Here is a 16,757-nt window from a genome sequence, read left to right as displayed (position 1 = left end):
GAGTAAGAAAGAAAGAAAATGCTTTGTTAAAATAACTAATTTTCACTGCCGAACAATTAATTCCTGGTTTTATCAATGAATCTACAAGCACGAATTTTGTATGAGTTTCAGCTTTGCTTTCATTTTACCATCCTGATTTTTCAAGACAAGTATATTTCTTCTACAGTCCTCAAAGGTTTATTACATTTGAAAAGGGCCATATCCCTTGGTTCTTGGTACTTGGTTCAATAATGAATCTAGCTGCTCAAGAGCAAATGTTTAAAGTAAGACCAATTGCTCAAGCAAAACCAGAGCTAATACCAAAGCCAGTACTAGGAAAATATTGGAAAGATTATTTGTGACATTTGTTCATTTCTAAACCACTTCACTTTCATGTCCTTTTAGGGTTTGTTTTCTCTAAATATTTAGGGAGCAAGTCAAGAATATTTACCTAAGCAGTGAATTTTAAATTAATATTTCAGGATTCTTTCTTCTTCTTTTTTTTTTTTTTTTTTGCTCAAGTGTCTATTTTTACACTTAAAATTGAAATTGGAAATGTCATGTTCTGGTAAACTCTATTTTTTCTGAAATAAATCACAAATGCTGACATTTCACATATTGAAACCCAAGAGGTTGAAGATGTTGTATTCTCCCTGATTCCCAAACTGGGAATTCCTTTTTTAGAATGAAATTTAATATATTTCAAACCAACATTAAATGAAATGAAAGAAAGGAAGAAAGAAAGAAAGACTTTGACTTTTTAACTACTTTATTCAGGGGTTCAGGGATACAAAAAGGTTGTCCACTTGCAAAGCAAAAAACAAACAAATTACCATCAAACCAAAAATACCATGTCATTGCATTCATCACATCACACCATGACAAACAGCTCCGCTACATTCCACGTTGTGTCTTGCATGCTAGTTATGCGGTCGGAACGCCGGCCACACAGTTATAACTATAAATAAACAATTCCTACCCTGCTCTATCCAGTCATACACGTGACAACACCTTCAACTTCCCACACAAAAAGAAAGCAAAAAAGCAGCCTGGTGAGGGCCCAGGAAGTGGCACGAGCTGGAAGTCGTAGTCCGACACTGAACCAGCCTGGTCGCCCAGACCAGTCATGACATCAGAGCACATATTTGAGACGGCCGTCCTCCACGTGGCACAGCGCTCCCTCAAGGGCCCAGCGTGTCTCGAAGGCAGGCACCACCCGCTGGAGCACAGCGTACTTAAACTCCAGCAAGAGCCGCGCCCACACCAGGAGGCTGAAAAGCCGCAAGACATCTGAGCCAGTCCTGGCAAGGTGGTTGTAGTGGCTCTTGAGGACAGCTATCTTGGTGGAAAGAAAGATAAGGAAGAAAGAAAAGAAAGAAAGAAAGAAAATTAAATTACAGAGGTTTCATAAGTTATTCACAGAGTCAATCTGGCTTCAAGAAGTGCAAGCCACATGCTTCTGGATATTTAGGCCCCAGTCCTAAGGAGGGATTCTGGCTCCCTCATGAAGCCCCACTGAAGTCAAAGCAACTCTGTTAGTGAAAGGATCCAACTTCATGGACCTTTTGCAGCATCAAAACATTTCGTTCAAATGTTATGTGCAAGGCAGATCAGATTCTCAGCTAGTGCCAATCTGCAAAACTTCCAGTGGATTTTTCCCCATCTAAGGATGTTGCTCTGGTAATAGCAAGAAACCTAGATGAGAAATATCTTGTGTGTGCCCCTATAAAATGTGGAATAGAATTTCTTCTTTTTTAGATTCCAGCCACATTTCATCTTTCTCTCTGCATATTCTTTACCCTTTAATGGTTTGTGCCAGTGCTTTGTGGTTCCTTTAAGGAATTAACCATACTTTACCCTTAGATTATAATCCATATATCTGTTGGTTTTAGTCTGTAAAATCATTTTGCATGTGTACCCTTTAGAAATAAGAAATATATTTTAAAATAAAAAATAATACATGTTTATCTACCTTTTGCTTTCCAAAAAGTTTTACAAACATTAACTAAGCTTGCACCCTGGAGAGGTACTATTGATAAGTAAAAAGCATTTACCCTATTGTGGGAATGATGAGGCACAGCACAGTTAAATGATTTACACAGAGCCCCAGGGATTCAAACGTTGGGTTAGAAAACAGAGGAGCTCTCTCCTCCAGCCCTGAGATCATACCCATGTCTCCTGTTCCCCAAAGAGTATAAATCCCAGTGTTGGCAGTTCTTGTAATATCACTGTCAGTTTCATAATATTTGGTGGTGTTAGTCAAACCCCAGTCCTTACAGTTAAATGATTGCCTGAGAATCTCAGCTTCCATTGTAAAATAAAAGATATCTCTTGCCCTTGTTGTTGTAGGGGAAAGCTTGAAATAATGAGCCCCAAATGTTCCAAAATCAGTAGGCCAAGTCTCTTTCCCTCTCCCAAATCTGCAACATCTTGGAATTACAGAATCATAGAAAAGTTGGGCTGAAAGGGACCTCGGAAAGTCATCTAGTTCAACCCCGAGTCAAGGCACAAACATCTCTGTTTATACCATCTCAATCAAAATCTTGTGTTTTTTTAAACTAATTTCTTGATTTTGGAGGGGAATCTAATTATTTTTGCAATATTTTGGGGCTGGTGGGACAGAATATATTGTTATTACATTGTACTCTATAATATTTTTAAAAAGCTTAAGTCGTATTGTTACTCTAACACCCACATGACTTCATCCTTCTCGTACAGTTTATTCTGTACCCCACTTGCTGATTTGGCAACCTCTGTAACTTAATAAACTGGCAGTGAAGGAAAAAAGAAATGAAGTTCTCTGAAGACTTTATTGAAAATCCTTGGATAAGGATCTGCATCAGATGGGAATGTAAAGATTTCAGCCTCAGGAGAAGGCTTTAGTATTTGATACTCATCCCACTCCTGCAAGTAGATTAGTACAAAGCATAAGATACTTTTGAAGTAGCCATTACTGCATATTAACAATTACTTCTTATTGGGAAAATGCCAGCATGTATAAAAAATAATCTAGTTCCTATTTTATTCAACTATAAAGGATCCGTCTTGATAATAATCCCAAATTTGTAGTACTTACTCAGGCAAAAATGCTACTAAATCAATGCCTCTTAAGTAAAAGCTAACCTAAAGCCCAGGAGAGGCATTGCCAGTACAGAGGAGGATCAGAATATCCTACAGGAAGAACTATATAATTCTGAGGACTGCAATAGTAGAAGTGGTATGAAATTAAATACTAAAGTAAAAGACCACACACTCAGGAACTAATATACAACCATTTATGTTATAAAACAGGAGATTATCTGTTGGAAATGAGAGGAGGAGAAACACTTGAGAGACTTGAATGGATTATATGCTGATTATCATCCAGCAGTGTGATATAGCCATAAAAAGCAAGTCTGATTCCACCATGTATCAACTAAAGTATTTCCTTGAAGGATAGGAAAGTATAAATGTCATCATATGAGACACTGAAAGACCTCATGTGGAATACTGTATACCTTTCTGATTCATTTATGTTCAAGAAAAATAAATTCAAAATGGAAGACGTGGAGAGAAAGGATACTAGGATAAGGAACATGAAGAGTCCATCTTACAAGAGGAAACACTGTGCCTTGTAGAGGGGTCCTTATTACAGTTTTTAGCAGTCTCCAGATATAAGGATCCTAATGAGGAAAGATAAACACTCAGCATAATTACTTTTTTTTTAAACCTCAAATGCCCAATGGCCAGGATATTAACCCTACATTCCCAATCTTCTTCTTTAGCTGCCATGATGCAGAAGAGGATGAAATGCAATTAACTCTGTTTACAACTCTGGGAAAAATGATTTTCTGCTTAATAAGGAAATACATGGTAATTGGTCATAAGGCAAATGATATTAACAGGTGAGCCATTTGTCTCCAAATGAATGGATCATAACCCAGAAGATTTTATCTGCATCAGTCTTTGCTCTTCAAGAATTTTCATTTTAAGAGTAACTGCTAACATCATCTTGAGATAAGAGAATACATCAGATGTAAATTCAGAAGCCAATCTGAAAGCAAAGCCTTTGTGTACTTTGACACAAATCTTTTGCATTCTCAGTGGCATAGCAGCTCATTGAGGAGAGGTTCAGTCCCCAGGAAATATTAATATTTGCATACTTCAGACAACAGGAAACACCTCCTCCTAGCAAGATGATGGAAAGATCAGTGAAAACAGTAAGGTCAGGACTGCTAGCGAGATGGCTGTGTTGCATAGAAAAGGGGCAAAGAGGTTAAGAACCAAAGCAACGGTTGCTCTGTATTTGGGATTTGCCCTGATTCAGAAATTAGTGGCAGGGGAAAACAAAACTATGGATATGGGAAGCTGTGGTTTATATCAGTTTCAAGCAAATTGTGTCTTTTCTTGTCTTGGAGTTGCACTAGCACAGATGCACCATTTGCTGGTCACTCAAATATAGCAACTCACCCAGATTACTCAGAGTCAAACCCTAGATACTATAAATCTTTTGTTCATAAATAAATACTTAGGTGGCAATTTTCACTGACCTGCTTAGCCACTCTTTCTAGGCCTCTTTTCTAGTGAAGTTGTATGTGTCTTTCCCATTTTTGTTGCAGAAAAAATGCTTTACACCTTTCTTCTGCTGAAGCTATACAAGTTTTTAAACAGGCATTATACCTAAAACCTAACTCATGCTAAATTCATGAAGCCATACAAAATGAGGGGCAGTTTCAAGTCTGTTTTTACTGTTAAAAACTGCCAAAAGATAGGAAAAATGGACAATTTCTCTTTGGGCCCTGCAGCTTTGCTAAACTCCTCCCTCCCTTCTCCAGTCATCTGTGTGCAGTGCATCACAGAATGGCCTAATTAGTATGTGTTCTGCCCAAGGTACAGAAGAGGGTGTTTAGAACAAAGCTGAAGTGGAAGGCCAAATTTCGTTTGCAGCCTGAGATCAGACATGTCTGGCAGAAAACAAAGCCAAGGTTTCAGGTGCAGACTAAATCAATAGTTCTGACCTGAAGGGAAGGTGGGCAGCACCTCACAACATAAATGGGAGTTATGTTTGTAAGTAATGTGAGATACATGAGTTCTTTTTTCCCAGTCAAACAGGAAGGACTTTTGACTTTTTAACTACTTTATTCAGGGATTCAGGGTACAAAAAGATGGCCCCTCTGGGATCCAGGTCCAATATACAAAGCAAAGACAAACAAATCACCGGCAAACCAAGAGTACCATGCCATTACATTCATAACATCACACCATGACAGACATCTTTGCAGTATTACACGTCATGCCTAACGTGCCATTATGCGGTCAGGACACTGGCCACGTGGTTGTATACACCAAAGCCCTCTATAAACAAATGATTCCTACCTTGCTCTATCCAATCATACGTGTGACAACCTTCAACTTCCCACACAAAGAAAAAAGCAAAAAGCAGCCTGGTGACGGTCCAGGGTGCGGTGCAAGCTTGGAGTCGCAGTCTTCCACCAAGCCCGCCCAGTCGCCCAAACTAGTCATGACATCAGAGTACATATTGAAGTTGGCCATCCTCCACTTGACACAGCGCTCCCTCAATGGCCCAACATGCCTCAAAGGTGGGCACTGCCTGCCAGAGCACAGCATGCTCAAACTCCAGCGAGAGGCTTGCCCGCACCAGGAGTCTGAAAAGCCACAGGGTATTGTCTGAGCTGGTCCTGGCAAGCCGATTGTGGCAGCTTTTGAGGACAGCCATCATGGCCCAACCCAGTAGAAAGTTGGCCAGGCAGACAGTTCCCCGCTCAGCTGCCCAGTTTGGGTAGGAGCACACGTAGGTTGAGAGACTCCTGACCAGTGCCCACCTCAGTGGCTTGAGGGTGACAAAGTGCGGCCGCAGGCAGGGACAGTTGAGGAAGGCATGAAAGAGGTTTTATAGATTTCACAGATTTCATAGACATTAGGGCTGGAAGGGACCTCAGAAGATCATCAAGTTCAGCCCCCTGCCCCAGGGGCAGGAAGCCAGCTGGGGTCAAAGGATCCCAGCAAGATAAATGTCCAAATGTCTCTTAAAGGAGTCCAGAGTAGGTGCTTGCACCACCTCTGGAGGCAGTCTGTTCCAGGCCTTTGGGGCTCGAACAGTAAAGAAGTTCTTCCTTATGTCCAGCCTAAAATGGTCTTGGAGGAGTTAGTGACCATATGACCTTGTCATCCCTTGGGGCACTCTGGTGAACAGGCATTCCCCCAGGTCCTGATATAATTATATACCTCTTATATACTTATAGGCAGCCACCAGGTTTCCCCCCTGAGCCTGCATTTTTCCAGGCTGAAGAGTCCCATGGCTCTCAGCCTCTCATCATAAGGCCTGTTCTCCTGCCCTCTGATCATGAGCGTGGCTCTCCTCTAGACTCTCTCAAGCTTCCCCATATCCTTTTTAAATTGTGGAGCCTAGATGTAGTACTCCAGCTGTGGCCTCACCAAAGCTGAGTACAGCGGGAGAATGATGTCCTGGGTCTGGCTTGAGGCGCATCGGTAGATGCAAATCAGAATTTTGTTTGCTTTGCCAGCTGCAGTATCGCATTGGTGGCTTATATTCATCTTGAGGTCAATCATGCCCCCAAGCCCCTTTTGGCAATGGTGCTAGCAGCATAGAACTGCCAAGCCTATAAGCGTGCTACGAGTTTTTTTTCCCAAGGTACCTTGCATTTTTCGGTGTCGAGCACCATCATGTTTTCATCCGTCCATTCCTATTCTCAGGTGTGGACGCTCTACCCCAAAGTTTGGTGTCATTGGCAAACTTGGCCAGCTCGCTTCAGATACCAATGTCTACATCATTAATAAAAATGTTAAATCATAGGCCCAAGGATGAAGCCTTGGGGGACCCCACTGGTCATGCGCACCACAGTGATTTACTTTCCTCTATTACCACTCTCTGGGTCCAACCTCAGAGCTGATTCCCTAGCCATTGGACTAATGTAGCCAATGCTGCAGTTGGCCAATTTTTCAAGGAGGAGATCATAGAACACCAGCTCAAAGGCTTTTTAAAATCAAAATCTATGACATCCATCTCTTCTCCCTTGTCCAGGTGATATGTCACCCAGTCATAGAAGGAGATGAGATTGGTCAAGCAAGACCTACCTGCAACAAACTCATGCTGGCTGTCCCTCAGGATGTTGCCATCAGCCAGCTTGTTAAGAATGTTCTCTGATAATTTTTTCCAAGATCTTCCCCAGGATAGGGGTCAGACTGATAGGCCTGTAGTTCCCTGGATCCACTTTCCTCCCTATCTTGAAGATAGGCACAACATTGGCCTTCTTCCAATCTTTCAGCACTTCACCTGAGCTCCACAAGTTCTCAAAGATCCATGCCAGGGGCTGAGCTATGATGCCCACTAGCTCCTTAAGTACCCTGGGGTATAAACTGTCAGAACCAGTTGACATGAAGGTATCCAGCCTCTCAAGGTGTTCCTTCACATGGTCAGCATTGATGTAGGGTAATAATTGTCCTTCTCCCTGGCCATCCTGTACCATATTGATCAGGGTCATCCCTTGGGGTTGGTGAAAAAACCGATGCAAAATGCCCGTTAAACAGGTTGGCTTTTTCCTGGGCATCGGTTGTCAGTTGTCCCATTTGGTTTAGCAGGGGTCCAATGTTCCCCTTGCTTTTCCTCTGGCTCCCCACATATCCAAAAAAGGACTTTTTATTGTCTTTGATACATGTAGCCAGTTAGAGTTCAGTTGCAGCCTTGGCTTTCCTGTTTTGCTTCCTACAGGTCTGGACCAATGCAGAATACTCCTTCTTTGAGGTGGTTCCAGTCTTCCATCCTTTATAGGTCTTTCTTTTCAGATGCAGGAGGTCCGCAAGTTCCCTGCAGAGCCAAAGGGGCTGCTGTGCCCTTTTTGCTGCCTTTCCTCCAAGATGAGATTGCTTGTGCTTTCAGGATTGCTCCCTTGAGGAGAAACCACTCATCCTGAACTCCCCTCCCCTTTGGGTCGTGGTCCCTTAGGCCTCACCAACAAGCCTCCTGAGCTTGTCAAAGTCAGCTTTCCTGAAGTCCAGAACTTCTGCATTGCTGACTGACTTGCCAGCTTTACAGTGGATAGTGAATGTGATTGGCTCATGGTCACTGTCTCCCAGATTCCCTTTGATCATTAGATTGCTGACTAGATCATCCCCCATTGCCAATACCAGGGTGTGCTGCACTTTGCCTCTTGTCGGTCCATAGACATCCAGAGAGTCAGATAGAGCTCATCCACATATGTGATTAAGCTTTGCGACCATTCGGATTTGGCCAAATGCTCTTCCCACAAGATGTCTGGGTAGTTGAAGTCTCCTATGAAAACCATGCCCTGGGAGCTTGCAGCCTCAGCCAGTTCCTTGGCAAATTCCTGGTTGAGCTCTTGATCCTGCTTAGGGGGTCTGTAGTAGACTCCTACCATTGTGTTCCCTGTGCCAAGTTCACCATGGATTTTAACCCAGAGAGTCTCCAGTTGTCCACCCTGGATGCCAATGTTGGCTTGCAGGGATGTGTAGTTTTCCTTGACATAGAAAGCCATTCCCCCACCCCTTTTGTCTACACAATCTCTCCGTCTATATCTGTGGCCCAGTCATAGGTGGAGTCCCACCAGGTTTCCATTATCCCTGTGAATTCATAGTCATTCTTGTTTAGCAGGAGGACTAGTTCCTCCTCTTTATTCCTGAAGCTCCTGGCATTGGTGTACAGGCACCTAAGTGTCCCATTGGAGGCCCTCATCCTCCCTACACATCATTATGGGGCTGGGGCAGGAATGGGTTCCCTTGAGTGCCTTAATCTGCTGGATTTGCGAAAGTTGTCCAGTGGGCTAGCAGTGGCAGTAGTCCCCCCGTCCCCTGGCAGGCTTAGTTTAAAGCCCAGTCAAGCAGGCCAGCCATTCTGTCTGCGAAGAGCCTCCTCCCCAGTGCAGTGAGATGGAGGCTATCTCTTCTCAGCAGACCAAAGCCTCTCTCACCAAAAAGAGGACTGTGGTTGTGGAAGCCAAAACCTTCACAATGACACCAGAACTGTAGTCTTTGGTTAACTACCTTGATCCTCCTCTCCCTCCTCAGCCCATAACCCAAAACTTGGAGGATCAAGAAAAACACCACCTGTGCTCCCAACCCCCTTAACCCCACTCCCAAAGCCCTGTAGCCTCTCATGACCCAGCTGGGATTGATCCAAGCCGTGCCATTTGTGCCCACATGGATAAGGAGCATAGTATAGTGGTAGGTCGGCTGGATGAGCTTTGGGATCTTCATGGTTACACCCTGGATATGAGCTCCTGGGAGGCAGCAGACCTCCTGAGCTAAGGTGTCAGGGTGGCAGATTGTGCCCTCAGTCCCCCTCAGGAGGGAGTCTCCAACAATGACCACTCTATGTGTGGCCTTAGGAGAGCAGGGACAGTAGCTGTGAGTAAGCCTCCATTGCCTGCAGGAGCTGGCAGCTCTGCAGGATCTACTGGGACTGCAAGAGGTTCATACCTATTGCAAAGCTCCAGAGGCAAGGTGACCGTGGTGCAGTGGGCCTTGGGGCCAGTGCCCTGGATGGACAGTATGGGAGATCCTTGAGTCCCCTGTCCTGGAAGGTGACTTTGGTCTACTCTCAGCCTCCAGGGGGTGAAGGGTCTGGCAGTAGGAGTCTACCTCCTGCTCACCATTCCTGATGGCACACAGTCTCTGAACTGTGGTCTGGAGCTCCTCTATCTGATGCCTCAGTGACTCTGAAGTGGAGCAGACTTTGCAAGAGGAGGTGGCTATAATCCCAGTCCCATGTGCCTGGAAATGTGCCAGGCAGCCCCTGCAGCTGAGAGCCAGAGGCTCCATCTGTGTTGAGCCTGGAACCATTGGGTTCCATATGGGTGGAGACCTCAGAAGTGCCAGAAGGGGAGGCCTCAGACTCCGAAGGAGCCCTTGGGGTGTGTTGTGTGGCCATCTGCATTGTGCCACTGGTAGTCTGGCTACTGATGGAACTACCTACCCTGCGGCTCACTGGCAGGGCCTTGGGCCCTCCCACTCACCCTCCTGCATGAACTCCCATGATAGCTCATGCACCAGACCCAGAAGCATGCCTGTTTATGCTTCCCGTTCACAAGGCTCTGGTCATGTGACTCCCTGGGGGGCTGGGCCAAGTAGGAGGTAGGGAGGGTGTGACCCTCCTCAACTCCACTCAGCTGCCCTTCAGCTGGACTATGTCCTTCCCACCACAGGCTGCTGTTTACCTCCGGGCAGGCTGGGGCTCATCAGGGGTCCTGGTGTCCACTTGGGTGGTCTTGGGGGTTCCTGGGCTCATGGGGGTGCAGCAGGCTTCTGCCCATACGTCTCTCACCAGAGCTGGGGGCTGAATACAGCTCCTGACATTGCCAGACCATTTTTAAACTGTGCGCAGCCGGTGCCTACCGGTGCTGCACCACTCTCGGAGGGGCTAGGGGGTCCTTCCCTCCACCAAAGGAGGGGACAGGTAAGTGTCCCCACTTCCCTGTCTCACATGCCAGATGGCTCTGGTTTAGTGGCTCCCTGGGGAGCTGGTTCTCCTCAGTGCACCTGGGCCAGAAGGAGTTGGCTGTTGAGGTGGCTGGGTCAAAGTGGGACACAAACATACCACTGGTTAGGATGCCATGCAGCAACCGCCACTGCAGTTCACCAGTCTACTTGGCAGTTGGCAGCTTATACAATGTGTGCCGCGCCAGGTGGGCTGGTGGGGAATCTGGCAGCCCCAGGCACCATTGCCATGGTGTATCAGGGTGGCCTGCCAGCACCTGGGCATGGTGGATGTGAACCACACAGGCATACAGGCTTCTATGTGGCAAAAAGCAAAGGGGCAACCTGTGTCACTGTTGGGAGGCATGGGGAGCATCAGCAGAGTGCCAGGCCTGCTGGCCAGCTCACTGGCCACAGCTGGGGTGACTGGTAACGGGAGGAAGTCCTCGCCTGAGGAATCCACAATGCGGGGGAGCTGGCATGCCCGGTGATAGTCATCCAGGGTGGCTGCTGCTTCCAGTGGGAGCGCAGCCTGGATGTCATGGAGAAGACTGCCAATGCTGCGGATGGAGTGCATGCCTAGCCAGGTGATTAGGGCCTCAGGCAAGAGCCAGGCTGACCAAGCGGAGTCAAGGAGATGGCACAGGTGGAGGACATATGCTTGGATGAGGGTGGCTGTGAGGCTGGCAGAGGCCAGGCTTGGCACAGGGTGCCACAGGGCTGGGTTGTGCACCAGGGGCTCCCTCAGCAGCTGCAAGAACTGCAAGTGCCGGGCCTGGGGCTGGAGCCAAAAGATGGCCTGCCAGGCTCATACCATGACATGGTGGAAGGCCAGAAGCACTGCCCAATTCAGAACCATGAGGTCCAGCAGGAAGAACTCTCAGTTGAAGCTGAGGGCCCTGACCCTCTGCAGGAACCGACACACCAGTTGCCAGGGTAAGCACTCCTCACCAAAGAGAAGTTGCTGAAGGGCTTGCAGGCAGAAGGTAGCTACCTTGCTCACCAGGTTTACAAGGCTCTGACACCCCTCGGTGACAGGTAGGTAAAGGACAGCTTGTAGAAGCCAGTGGCATCCATCCCAGAAAATCTAACAGGAGGCACTGGAGCCTCTCGAGTAGGTCCTGTGGCAGGCCAAGTATGGTGCACTGGTGCCACAGGGTCACCGCCACCAAGTTGTTGGCAATGAGGACACATCCACAGTAGGACAGGCTGGGTAGGTGCCAGTAACACCATTGCAGGCAAGCCTCCACCCCCTCAAGGCCATCCCAGTTGCACACCATGAAGGTCAGTGGCCCCAGGAACATGCCCAGGACCTTGAGGCTCTTGTGGTACCAGGTGAGGCCCCCTGGCAAATCTGGGGGCGTCACACTGGTCCACACATGAAGCAGCAGGGTATCACTCTTGGCCTAATTGATACAGGCTGATCACTCATAGGCTCACTGGCAGTCCATCAGGAACCACCCATCTTCCTACATGTTGCAGAAGATGGTCACGTCCTCTGCATACGCCGACAGTTGGAGTGAAGAGCCAAGGGACAGGCCAGTGGCTGATGGCAGGGCCACACTGCTCAGGCGGTGCCACAGAACGTGTAGCAGCAACTCAATGGCCAGGGCATAAAGCATGCCCAACAGGGGACAGACCTGATAGATACCCCTGCACACACGGAATGGGGCACAGAGCAGGACCTTCACTTTGAACAGGCTGGAGGTGTCTCGGTTCCCCAGAGAGCCCCAGGGAAGAGGGGCCCAAAGCCAAAGGCCACCAGAGTCTGGAAGAAGTAGGCATGGTCCACCTGATCAAAGGCCTTCTCCTGGTCCAGAGAGATAAGGCCAATGTCCAGGCCAAAGAGTTTACTGGCTGTGAGTAGGTTGCACAGCAGGAGCAAGTTGTCTTGGATGGTCCTAGCCAGCACGCAGTAGCTCTGCTCAGGCCCAGTGATGAAAGCCATGATGACGTAGAGGTGGGTCGCTTTGGCCTTAATCTTGTAGTTCGCACGTATCAGGGAGACTGGCCAGTAGTTCTTAATGCAGCCAAGGTCTTCCTTCTTGGGCAGCAGCATGAGCACCACTCAGCAGCAGCTGATTGGCAGAACCTTGTCTGCAAGGATCTCCTGGAAAATGTGTAGGAGACGGGGGCCGAGGAGAGACCAGAAGATCTTATAGAATTCAGCAGGTAACTCGTCAAGGCCTGGGGCTTTGTCAGAGGCAAGATCACCCACAGCAGCTGCCAGCTCCTCCAGAGAAAATTCCCACTCAAGTTCACTGGCCTCCAGGACACAGAGATGTGGCAGGCCCTTGTGGGGTTTCCATGTGGCAGGACAGCTCAACCACAAACAGATCACGATAGAAGGCAATGGCATGTTCACGTATTTTGCCCGGGTCTGTAATTACCCAGCCCTCAAGAGTCTTGAGATGATCCAAGACTTTGGTCACTGCCCACAGCCACTCCAGGTTGAAGAAGAAGGGGGTTGGAGCATCAGTTTCAGCCAGCAATAGGCAGCGGGTGTGGATCCTCACTCCACGGGCTGTGCTCTCCACCAAGTCACACAGGTTTTTCTTGCAAAACCAGAGGCTCTCACATAGCACTGCACCACTGCTGGCGGCCAGCAGAGTGGTCTTGAGCTCTGCCACATCTTCCTCCAGCTCTCAGTTATGGCAGCAGAGTTCATTTGTGGCCAGCTGGGTATACTGTTGGCAAAAAGCCCAGATCTGTACCTTGCCCACATCCCATCATAGCTTCCAGGAGGATTAGTTTAGTTTCACAGCCTCCCAGCCCTGCCAAAAGTGGGCAAAGCAGTCTCAGAAGTAGCAGTCTCAAAGCAGGCTTACATTGAAGCACCAACAATGTGCCTACACGCTGGCTGTCCCAGGCAGGCTCAGTTCACAGCAGACCAAGCCATGATCTGTCAGGACTGAGGGAACAATGCAGCTTCTGCATAGGAGTGGTAGATGGTGTCTGGTGACATAAAGGCGGTCAAGGCGAGCTATGGTGAGACCACCAGCACTCATCCTGGCCCAGGTGTGCTAGCACATGTCAGGATGCAGGGCTTACCAGACATCTATGAGGTCTGCAGTCTCCGGGGCAGACTTCAGCTTGTGGGCAGGTAAGGCTGAGGCCCTGTGCAGTTGAATGAGACATCAATTGTGCAATTAATGTGCCCGCCTATGAGAATCAGGTCATCATCCTCACTAGCGTTGTGCAGGAGGGTGGCCAAGGAAGGAAGGAAGGAAACTATTGTTTTCTGTTGAACAGCCAGATTTGAGCAGGACACCTGTGACTGGGTATAGGCCTACCCCTTTACTATGAACATGAGATAAAAATCCAGATCCCTTGGTTCATCACTTGGAGACATGTTAATGGAAGGATAAAAATGGTGACTCCTGAAGCGGCAGAAGTGGCAATGCAGCAGCATTCAGGAGGCCACACTCCACACTCCAAACTGGAAAGTTACTCAGGTTAGCTTACATCATTTTGCCTTCACATTTTTGAATACCAGCCTTTGAAGAACAGACTCTGCTTGATAATGATTGATTGCTTTCCTGCTGAGTCATTACATCAACATGGTTTCCCCACCTGGGTGGAGGGGAAATGATGAAGATGCATTTAAAATTATTTTTTCTGTCATGTATAGAGTTTAGTAAATTGGCACAAGCCCAGCCTTCTTCTTCCTAGCCCTTATGCATTCTTTTCTTCTTGCCTTGCCACTTTCCTATGTGATTAGTCTATCCCTTTCAACCACCTCTGGGATGTGGGCCATCAGAGCCTTCTTTGGACTGATTCTGGGGTAATGCATCTATTTTTGTAACACACAGTGATATAATGAGTTACATGCCAAGGTAGTGACATCCCTGTGCTTGGGTAGAATCTCTATGCTTGATGGATTGGATTTGCAACATGCCGATTGAGTTGGGCACTTGAAAAACTAAGCACGTTCAAGTAGGATCTGACTTCTTTCCCAACTTTGTACAACCAGATATCTATAAATATTTATGCATAGTCAATCTTCTAATGCAGTCAAAGTTATCTTTCAAGTCAACAGGAATTTGACCCGTGAGAGGACTGCAGGATAATTTCCTAAGCCTTCTCACCACAAAACTAAAAATTGGATATGGCCAAGAGCCACAAGACACAAAGCTTTCAAGTGGCACATGCCCCAGAGTCAATGATCTGCACAGAGGGTGCATACAGCTGTCCACTGCAACTGGTCTACATTCACATGGCTTACTTAAAACTGCATGTACAGTCTTTCGCCAGGGACAAGAGGTAGAGGTGGAATCCAGAGGGGTTAGCAGGTCTGTGGGGGAGGGCATACACATGCGGTTCAACTTTGCTTCATATCAAACAATTGGTCTGTGCATGTTAGAAATCATCTAAAATAAGTTCCTTTTTTTACTAGCCTAACAGAGTAGTTTTGTGACTAATACTTTTCAAACAGTTTACAGTTCACAGTATGGAAGTGCCACATTTGCCCTTGGCTACTTAGCAAAAGAAAGCAATAAGTTAAAATGGGCAAGATTTGGAGTGGACCCAAAGTTACATGTTAAAAAAATAGCCCAGAAAACAAATACCGCTTTGATATGCGAATAAGGAGGAGACCAGCGATTGCAGTTATACTGAAGATATCCACTTTTATTACATTACATATGATACAAGTCCTAGCTGTCAAAATCCTCTGGAGCACCTAAACAGATAATAAACAATCAGTGAAAGACTTACGGCTACATGTTTTTCATAGTATTGGAAATCACCTGGGAACCATATTTTAATGGAAAATACAGCTTGATGGAGACAAGCCTCATAGATTTATGAAGAAACTGCAGCACAAATCAAGTGGAGGATTTTGCTTTCCAAAGCAATGGAGAAGTAGCACCAAAAAAAAAAATTGAACATAAGATGAGGAAGGACACATAAAGAGGAAAGAAAAGAACAAGTGCCCTTCTAATGATTTATGTTTGAGAGAAGGAATATGCCTACTTGTGATCTTGTTACACTTACTGGTCTTTGCGATTGTTATTCTTCCCCTAAGAGAAGTGGTCATGTTACACACTGACAGAAAGCTACACCTCTTCAATGTGATTTGTCCACTTAAAACAACATTCATCATGTTGCCAGTTTATAAATCATTTAAGCCAACCAGATTAAGGCTATGGAAAGCCAGCACCCCTAACTGATCCTCATGCCATTTAATTCATAGACCTGCATTTATTTACACTAAACCTTATCAACCAAAATACCAGAGCCTGATGCCAAGTTAACCCTGACTGTCTCCTCTAAATTAGAATGTAAAATAAGGTCTTATTTTTAACATGCTAAAAAGATAGATCCATGCCCACTTAACTTTAAATGTAAATGTAACATCAATCTATATCATGCCAGCAACTAGCTTGGGTTCAGTAAAACAAACACATCTTGGGAATGTTACACAGTGTGGAGAAGCAGAGCACTTCAAAAGCAGTCCAAAGAAATAGAGTAGAACTGAAAAGGTATAAGGTTAGCCCACATATTTAACCTATTTTGTATGTAAAGAGGAGAAGAAGGTACTTTTTTCACATATGAAAATATGTTGCTTCTTTTTGGAATACAAACTAACATAATTCACATTGTGTGTTTTCTTGTGTGCTCAGGCATTGATTCAAGCAAACTGAAATGGCCAAACCTGAAATTGACCTTTCGTTCAATTTAAACCCCTAATACACTTAAAGGAAGCCAGAGTGCGAAATTAGGCATATGACACAATCTTCACAGTTGTAAGTGCACAGGGCATAGTTGCTCATCTACTTGCTTCTCAAAATTCACTGCAAAAAATACAGCTTATGACATGGTAAAAAAAACAAAGAACCCAGCCCCCTCCAGCCCCTCTCCCCTCCAAATGGTTTATAATTGTCGTCAGAATGCAAAACCCAAATTAAAAATGGGATTTTCATTTAGTTTTGAATAAAGCCTTTGAGTCTGCATTCCCGATACCACTTAGAAATAAAACATGATGGGGCGTAAAAGAGGCAATGCTCTCAATCCAGAGGATTTTAAACTAATTGAAGAGCAATTAATACCACAAGGCCTGGTGATCTTTATGTATGAGACAAGACACAAGGAATATGGAAACCTGCAGAATCAGAAAAGCCTTGGCCATTAATGCCCATTGTTTTAGACATTATTTCTAAAATCCACATAATAAGCTATATTAGCCTGTGTAAAATGCTGGCCAGACAGCTGCACTATGGAATCTTACATCACGTAATCCAGAGTTCATGAACACCTTTTGAAGGAAAGCCCTTATAAAATGAATTATACTAATCCAATCTGGAGATTACAAACTCATGCATCAGAAT

General features: G+C 45.9%; 1 long non-coding RNA gene across 5 annotated transcripts in view; it reads right to left on the bottom strand.

Moving 5' to 3' along the window:
* Positions 1 to 758: 758 nt before the first annotated feature.
* Positions 759 to 16,757, bottom strand: part of LOC149857258 (uncharacterized) — a 73,174-nt gene continuing 57,175 nt past the window's right edge. For 3 of the 5 annotated variants that reach the window (XR_016444222.1, XR_016444221.1, XR_016444225.1), the window contains one exon: positions 759 to 1,318. This is a non-coding gene — a long non-coding RNA (uncharacterized LOC149857258). The remainder of the gene's footprint in view (positions 1,319 to 16,757) is intronic. The other 2 variants (XR_016444224.1, XR_016444223.1) reach the window with 1 other exon arrangement.

The sequence above is a fragment of the Crocodylus siamensis genome, chromosome 9, assembly GCF_052110815.1.
Source record: "Crocodylus siamensis isolate JL-2025a chromosome 9, ASM5211081v1, whole genome shotgun sequence".
Classification (NCBI taxonomy): Eukaryota; Metazoa; Chordata; order Crocodylia; family Crocodylidae; genus Crocodylus; species Crocodylus siamensis.
The sequence above is the reverse complement of the archived record's forward strand: the minus strand, read 5'-3'. Positions and strand labels throughout refer to the sequence as shown.